General features: G+C 37.0%; 1 non-coding gene across 1 annotated transcript; it reads left to right on the top strand.

Moving 5' to 3' along the window:
- Positions 1 to 4,916: 4,916 nt before the first annotated feature.
- LOC131736185 (U6 spliceosomal RNA) lies at positions 4,917 to 5,023 on the top strand. Its single transcript, XR_009327989.1, has one exon. It is a non-coding gene; the product is annotated as a U6 spliceosomal RNA (small nuclear RNA).
- The last annotated feature ends 3,562 nt before the right edge of the window (positions 5,024 to 8,585 follow it).

The following is an 8,585-nucleotide window of genomic DNA, read 5'->3' as shown; positions in this document are numbered from 1 at the left end:
TACCTTTGTGTCTAATTACTAGTCTTTGACCATTATAAACTATAAACAGTGTAAATTATCACTGAACCTTTTTAACTATGAATGTGGCATTTCAAGATAAACTTAATTAATTTACTTCAGTTTAACAGTTGCTGCTAGAATTTATAATATCACTTTATTTCTTTGGTGAATCCCTCTAAGATTTAAATCCAAATACAGGCCAGTATAACTGCATTCAACTCTTATATTTTTTATAATGACTGAACTAGGCTTGACCCTGTTCTTTGTTCATACAAAATCCAGCTGAGACAGGTTTTTTCTTAAGACCTTGGCTGTTCAGTTTTAATGTTCATTTATTTGTGGTAAAGAATCTCTTTCTTATCTTGTTTGTAGGTGTGATTAACGTTCACTTTTAGCCGGAATGGTGCTTTTTTATTCCCAGATTACTAAGTACTTAATTAAAAACATGTGTAGACTGACCTATTTCATGGAGCAAGAGAGCCACCTACTGGTGGTACACGGATACTCCCTCTTTATCCTTCCTTCAAAAAACCTCTAACACTTCATTTTTATGTCAAAGTACATTCCATATGTGAAATCGCCTAGGACATGTCCAGCATATCCATACGTTCCCAGCAGGATTCAGCTTCTGTACCAGGTTTCGCTCTAGTTGTTTCCACAAGAAGTCCCTTGATCCAATGTTTCTCCAGCACAGGTGTGGATTTCCATGGTCTGACTTCATTCCTATAAGATACTTGGACACGTTTAGCTGTACATATTACTTCGATATATTTCCTTTTGTTCACACCGGGTCATTTTGCAAGGTATGCGCTCCATCCAGAATTCTAAAGGAGGTCAAAACTCACTGTGATTCATATTTTTGGGCACTCAATTACTGTTCTTTTCCACATCATCAGTAGCAAACTTAACATAAATGAATCTGAATCAGTTGATGAACCGTGCACTGTAGCTTACTGAGATCCTCCATGCAAAGGAGTCCAATGTTTTACTACATGGAATAACTAGTTCACCGTCACCTGTGACATTACTATACCAGAATCTGAATCATTAATGTAGATTAGGAATAGCAAAGGTCCTAATACTGATCCCTGTGGTACACCACTGGTTACCTCGCTCCATTTTGAGGGTGCTCCTCTAATCAAATTAGGGTTTGGGTTTGGTTTTGGGCTTGGGTTAGGATTGGGGTTCCGGTTCAGGTTCAATGTTTCGGGTTCTACCAGGGGAGTTATTCCAAGGCAGGTACAGTACTATTCCCAACGACAAAAAAAGACCAAAAATGTAGAACGCTTCACGAATTTGCGTGTCATCCTTGCGCAAGGATGACACGCAAATTCGTGAAGCGTTCCACATTTTTGGTCTTTTTTTGTCGTTGGGAATAGTACTGTACCTGCCTTGGAATAACTCCCCTGGTAGAACCCGAAACATTGAAGCTGAACCGGAACCCCAATCCTAACCCAAGCCCAAAACCAAACCCAAACCCTAATTTGATTAGAGGAGCACCCTCAAAATGGAGCGAGGTAACCAGTGGTGTACCACAGGGATCAGTATTAGGACCTTTGCTATTCCTAATCTACATTAATGATTCAGATTCTGGTATAGTAATGTCACAGGTGACGGTGAACTAGTTATTCCATGTAGTAAAACATTGGACTCCTTTGCATGGAGGATCTCAGTAAGCTACAGTGCACGGTTCATCAACTGATTCAGATTCATTTATGTTAAGTTTGCTACTGATGATGTGGAAAAGAACAGTAATTGAGTGCCCAAAAATATGAATCACAGTGAGTTTTGACCTCCTTTAGAATTCTGGATGGAGCGCATACCTTGCAAAATGACCCGGTGTGAACAAAAGGAAATATATCGAAGTAATATGTACAGCTAAACGTGTCCAAGTATCTTATAGGAATGAAGTCAGACCATGGAAATCCACACCTGTGCTGGAGAAACATTGGATCAAGGGACTTCTTGTGGAAACAACTAGAGCGAAACATGGTACAGAAGCTGAATCCTGCTGGGAACGTATGGATATGCTGGACATGTCCTAGGCGATTTCACATATGGAATGTACTTTGACATAAAAATGAAGTGTTAGAGGTTTTTTGAAGGAAGGATAAAGAGGGAGTATCCGTGTACCGCCAGTAGGTGGCTCTCTTGCTCCATGAAATAGGTCAGTCTACACATGTTTTTAATTAAGTACTTAGTAATCTGGGAATAAAAAAGCACCATTCCGGCTAAAAGTGAACGTTAATCACACCTACAAACAAGATAAGAAAGAGATTATTTACCACAAATAAATGAACATTAAAACTGAACAGCCAAGGTCTTAAGAAAAAACCTGTCTCAGCTGGATTTTGTATGAACAAAGAACAGGGTCAAGCCTAGTTCAGTCATTATAAAAAATATAAGAGTTGAATGCAGTTATACTGGCCTGTATTTGGATTTAAATCTTAGAGGGATTCACCAAAGAAATAAAGTGATATTATAAATTCTAGCAGCAACTGTTAAACTGAAGTAAATTAATTAAGTTTATCTTGAAATGCCACATTCATAGTTAAAAAGGTTCAGTGATAATTTACACTGTTTATAGTTTATAATGGTCAAAGACTAATAATTAGACACAAAGGTATTGTAAATTAATAAAATAAATGATTAAAACCTTTTTTTAGACAGCATGGTATTTGAAACTAAAACTAATTATTTGATTTCATAAGATTAATAGTATGTTTTAAGTATTTGCTATAATAAGAAAACATATTATTTAAACTGACAAGTATTATTGCTTGTTCATGACTTTACTGTATTAATAAGAAGATTAAAAGCTGGAAGCAGTATTCGATTTAATTAAAAGGGAAAGTGGTACAGTTTATTTCTCCTTCTATTGAACAACAAGACCTCTAGACATTATGATGTCCATTGAATTATAGAATTTTAAGGGTGTTGTGTTATGTTTTTGTGTTAAGTTTGTAATAATATACTATAATGTACCTTGTTGTTAATCCACTATACTATTGTCTAATGATGGTAGATGGAGTCCTTATAATGTGGTTCTTTGAAACTGCTCTATTGCTAAAAGGGGCCTCTCTCCTTATCCCGATGAACAGGCTGTAGAGAAAGGAGGTGGTCTTATTGCATTCTACGCTAGCAAAGCTGCAAGTCTTGTAGATTTGGAATTTAGGGTTTATGGAATTAGTGGTTTAGCACAGATAAGAATATATCTTGAAATAATATGCAAAAATGATGGCTTAACAGACATTGATAGGTCATAGATCTAAAAAAGTGTTTGCACAGACTTTGGCCTTGAAAAAACAAGAGACTCTGGAAAACTGCTTGGAATAGCATATTTAGAAGTCAGATACAGGTCAGAGCCTGGTTAGTGCATCTTTTAAGGGATAAATAATTCTAATGAAAACTATTACCACTTAAACTTAGTGAAACTAATTGACTTAAATACTGCACGAGACAATCTTTTGTCAAATCCTCTGTTAGACAATGGTATATGGAATTAAAACTGACTCATTAACAAAATGATGAAACAATATGAGGTTAAAAGAAACACATGCCTTTAATTTAGCAAAATATAATGAATTAGAAGATGATGTCACATATTAAGAACATCTCTCATATATAACACATATAAAAATAGTGTTTTGCATGCACATATAAACAGTAGTTTTTTTATATTATATTATAAACCAAGATCCTGGGAACTTTGGTTCACTTAACTTTTCAGATAAAGGAGGGGCTCGGAGGAAAACAAGGAATGAGATCATAGAGTTGGACAAATATGAAGTTGTGAATTCATTCAGTACATGACACCTATTCATTCTGAAAAGTTAGTCCGGATCTTTTGAAAACTATTATTTGTAAAAGGGATAAGAGCTGTCTCACCAGATTAATGATTGGATTTAATTGAGGCGTCCCATGTATTCCAATGGGATGAAAAACCTATATAACTCCTAAGTAATTACAATGGAGTACCACACTCATCCCAGACAGGGTAAGGTGGTCCATCTTCTGCAAACTTTAAATACATAAGTCTGTCAATTTCTTGGGTGCTATATTAGTCATCTGGATATATTGCGGGTCAAGAGCGTAATAAAAATACCCCACAAGGAGTAGTAACATCTCTGTCCTCCTAACGTCTCCCTTGAGATAAGAGTGTATACTGAGCTAAATGGAACAGAGTACGTACAGAAATCTGAACCTATGGATTTTGTGACAGTAAGCAAACTTGTTAAATTTGCATATCTCCCAGCTGTCTCTCTGATGTATAGCTGTGCTCACTTCTTTATTAAACGTGAGTTTAAACTATTATTATTATTATTATTACTATTATTACCTCTGACCGTATAACCTGGCATCCTTCACTCCTGTTCCTGGAAGAATGGCCTCCAGCTGAGGTAGTTTCATCAGTTATTTCTTGTACCTGTTTTTAAACTAGATGACCACTACATCGTGTCTAAAGGTATAATTGCAAGAACTGTGTAGTTCTGTATTCCTAATAATCATTGAGTGTCATTATTAAACCCTAACTCTGACCCTAGCCCCGAGTATTAAGCCCCCTCCTCTGAGGTGTCAGTTGCATTCTGCGCTGTGATACGAAACGGGACCCTGGTCAACCTGCAAGTCTTTCGGGATGCTGGCCAATCCAGAGGGGTCAACGTCGTAGGTAACATGTCAGTATTTGCATATCTTTCCCAGCCGGTTTGAAGGTGCAGATGTGCAGACTTCTTTATTCAGCCGCTTTCTGCAAACGTGATATCCTCAGAGTTTGTAACCCTCTGCGTGTTGATTGTGGACAACCATGCATATACGCAGAGCAATTGGACACAATTGGACTATGCTTGACACACCACAAGACCAATCGCTCTTTAGCCACTCGCTGTACATAGAGGCGCGTATCAGGTAAGCACCGTGTGTTCGCTACGGCAGCACATATACTAAAATTGGAACGATACAGAGAAGATTAGCATGGCCCCTGCGCAAGGATGACACGCAAATTCGTGAAGCGTTCTACATTTTTGGTCTTTTTTTGTCGTTGGGAATAGTACTGTACCTGCCTTGGAATAACTCCCCTGGTAGAACCCGAAACATTGAACCTGAACCGGAACCCCAATCCTAACCCAAGCCCAAAACCAAACCCAAACCCTAATTTGATTAGAGGAGCACCCTCAAAATGGAGCGAGGTAACCAGTGGTGTACCACAGGGATCAGTATTAGGACCTTTGCTATTCCTAATCTACATTAATGATTCAGATTCTGGTATAGTAATGTCACAGGTGACGGTGAACTAGTTATTCCATGTAGTAAAACATTGGACTCCTTTGCATGGAGGATCTCAGTAAGCTACAGTGCACGGTTCATCAACTGATTCAGATTCATTTATGTTAAGTTTGCTACTGATGATGTGGAAAAGAACAGTAATTGAGTGCCCAAAAATATGAATCACAGTGAGTTTTGACCTCCTTTAGAATTCTGGATGGAGCGCATACCTTGCAAAATGACCCGGTGTGAACAAAAGGAAATATATCGAAGTAATATGTACAGCTAAACGTGTCCAAGTATCTTATAGGAATGAAGTCAGACCATGGAAATCCACACCTGTGCTGGAGAAACATTGGATCAAGGGACTTCTTGTGGAAACAACTAGAGCGAAACCTGGTACAGAAGCTGAATCCTGCTGGGAACGTATGGATATGCTGGACATGTCCTAGGCGATTTCACATATGGAATGTACTTTGACATAAAAATGAAGTGTTAGAGGTTTTTTGAAGGAAGGATAAAGAGGGAGTATCCGTGTACCGCCAGTAGGTGGCTCTCTTGCTCCATGAAATAGGTCAGTCTACACATGTTTTTAATTAAGTACTTAGTAATCTGGGAATAAAAAAGCACCATTCCGGCTAAAAGTGAACGTTAATCACACCTACAAACAAGATAAGAAAGAGATTCTTTACCACAAATAAATGAACATTAAAACTGAACAGCCAAGGTCTTAAGAAAAAACCTGTCTCAGCTGGATTTTGTATGAACAAAGAAAAGGGTCAAGCCTAGTTCAGTCATTATAAAAAATATAAGAGTTGAATGCAGTTATACTGGCCTGTATTTGGATTTAAATCTTAGAGGGATTCACCAAAGAAATAAAGTGATATTATAAATTCTAGCAGCAACTGTTAAACTGAAGTAAATTAATTAAGTTTATCTTGAAATGCCACATTCATAGTTAAAAAGGTTCAGTGATAATTTACACTGTTTATAGTTTATAATGGTCAAAGACTAGTAATTAGACACAAAGGTATTGTAAATTAATAAAATAAATGATTAAAACCTTTTTTTAGACAGCATGGTATTTGAAACTAAAACTAATTATTTGATTTCATAAGATTAATAGTATGTTTTAAGTATTTGCTATAATAAGAAAACATATTATTTAAACTGGCAAGTATTATTGCTTGTTCATGACTTTACTGTATTAATAAGAAGATTAAAAGCTGGAAGCAGTATTTGATTTAATTAAAAGGGAAAGTGGTACAGTTTATTTCTCCTTCTATTGAACAACAAGACCTCTAGACATTATGATGTCCATTGAATTATAGAATTTTAAGGGTGTTGTGTTATGTTTTTGTGTTAAGTTTGTAATAATATACTATAATGTACCTTGTTGTTAATCCACTATACTATTGTCTAATGATGGTAGATGGAGTCCTTATAATGTGGTTCTTGGAAACTGCTCTATTGCTAAAAGGGGCCTCTCTCCTTATCCCGATGAACAGGCTGTAGAGAAAGGAGGGGGTCTTATTGCATTCTACGCTAGCAAAGCTGCAAGTCTTGTAGATTTGGAATTTAGGGTTTATGGAATTAGTGGTTTAGCACAGATAAGAATATATCTTGAAATAATATGCAAAAATGATGGCTTAACAGACATTGATAGGTCATAGATCTAAAAAAGTGTTTGCACAGACTTTGGCCTTGAAAAAACAAGAGACTCTGGAAAACTGCTTGGAATAGCATATTTAGAAGTCAGATACAGGTCAGAGCCTGGTTAGTGCATCTTTTAAGGGATAAATAATTCTAATGAAAACTATTACCACTTAAACTTAGTGAAACTAATTGACTTAAATACTGCACGAGACAATCTTTTGTCAAATCCTCTGTTAGACAATGGTATATGGAATTAAAACTGACTCATTAACAAAATGATGAAACAATATGAGGTTAAAAGAAACACATGCCTTTAATTTAGCAAAATATAATGAATTAGAAGATGATGTCACATATTAAGAACATCTCTCATATATAACACATATAAAAATAGTGTTTTGCATGCACATATAAACAGTAGTGTTTTTATATTATATTATAAACCAAGATCCTGGGAACTTTGGTTCACTTAACTTTTCAGATAAAGGAGGGGCTCGGAGGAAAACAAGGAATGAGATCATAGAGTTGGACAAATATGAAGTTGTGAATTCATTCAGTACATGACACCTATTCATTCTGAAAAGTTAGTCCGGATCTTTTGAAAACTATTATTTGTAAAAGGGATAAGAGCTGTCTCACCAGATTAATGATTGGATTTAATTGAGGCGTCCCATGTATTCCAATGGGACGAAAAACCTATATAACTCCTAAGTAATTACAATGGAGTACCACACTCATCCCAGACAGGGTAAGGTGGTCCATCTTCTGCAAACTTTAAATACATAAGTCTGTCAATTTCTTGGGTGCTATATTAGTCATCTGGATATATTGCGGGTCAAGAGCGTAATAAAAATACCCCACAAGGAGTAGTAACATCTCTGTCCTCCTAACGTCTCCCTTGAGATAAGAGTGTATACTGAGCTAAATGGAACAGAGTACGTACAGAAATCTGAACCTATGGATTTTGTGACAGTAAGCAAACTTGTTAAATTTGCATATCTCCCAGCTGTCTCTCTGATGTATAGCTGTGCTCACTTCTTTATTAAACGTGAGTTTAAACTATTATTATTATTATTATTACTATTATTACCTCTGACCGTATAACCTGGCATCCTTCACTCCTGTTCCTGGAAGAATGGCCTCCAGCTGAGGTAGTTTCATCAGTTATTTCTTGTACCTGTTTTTAAACTAGATGACCACTACATCGTGTCTAAAGGTATAATTGCAAGAACTGTGTAGTTCTGTATTCCTAATAATCATTGAGTGTCATTATTAAACCCTAACTCTGACCCTAGCCCCGAGTATTAAGCCCCCTCCTCTGAGGTGTCAGTTGCATTCTGCGCTGTGATACGAAACGGGACCCTGGTCAACCTGCAAGTCTTTCGGGATGCTGGCCAATCCAGAGGGGTCAACGTCGTAGGTAACATGTCAGTATTTGCATATCTTTCCCAGCCGGTTTGAAGGTGCAGATGTGCAGACTTCTTTATTCAGCCGCTTTCTGCAAACGTGATATCCTCAGAGTTTGTAACCCTCTGCGTGTTGATTGTGGACAACCATGCATATACGCAGAGCAATTGGACACAATTGGACTATGCTTGACACACCACAAGACCAATCGCTCTTTAGCCACTCGCTGTACATAGAGGCGCGTATCAGGTAAGCACCGT

This window comes from Acipenser ruthenus, unplaced genomic scaffold (genome assembly GCF_902713425.1).
Source record: "Acipenser ruthenus unplaced genomic scaffold, fAciRut3.2 maternal haplotype, whole genome shotgun sequence".
In the NCBI taxonomy this organism is placed as follows: Eukaryota; Metazoa; Chordata; class Actinopteri; order Acipenseriformes; family Acipenseridae; genus Acipenser; species Acipenser ruthenus.
This window is presented reverse-complemented; position numbering and strand designations above follow the sequence as displayed.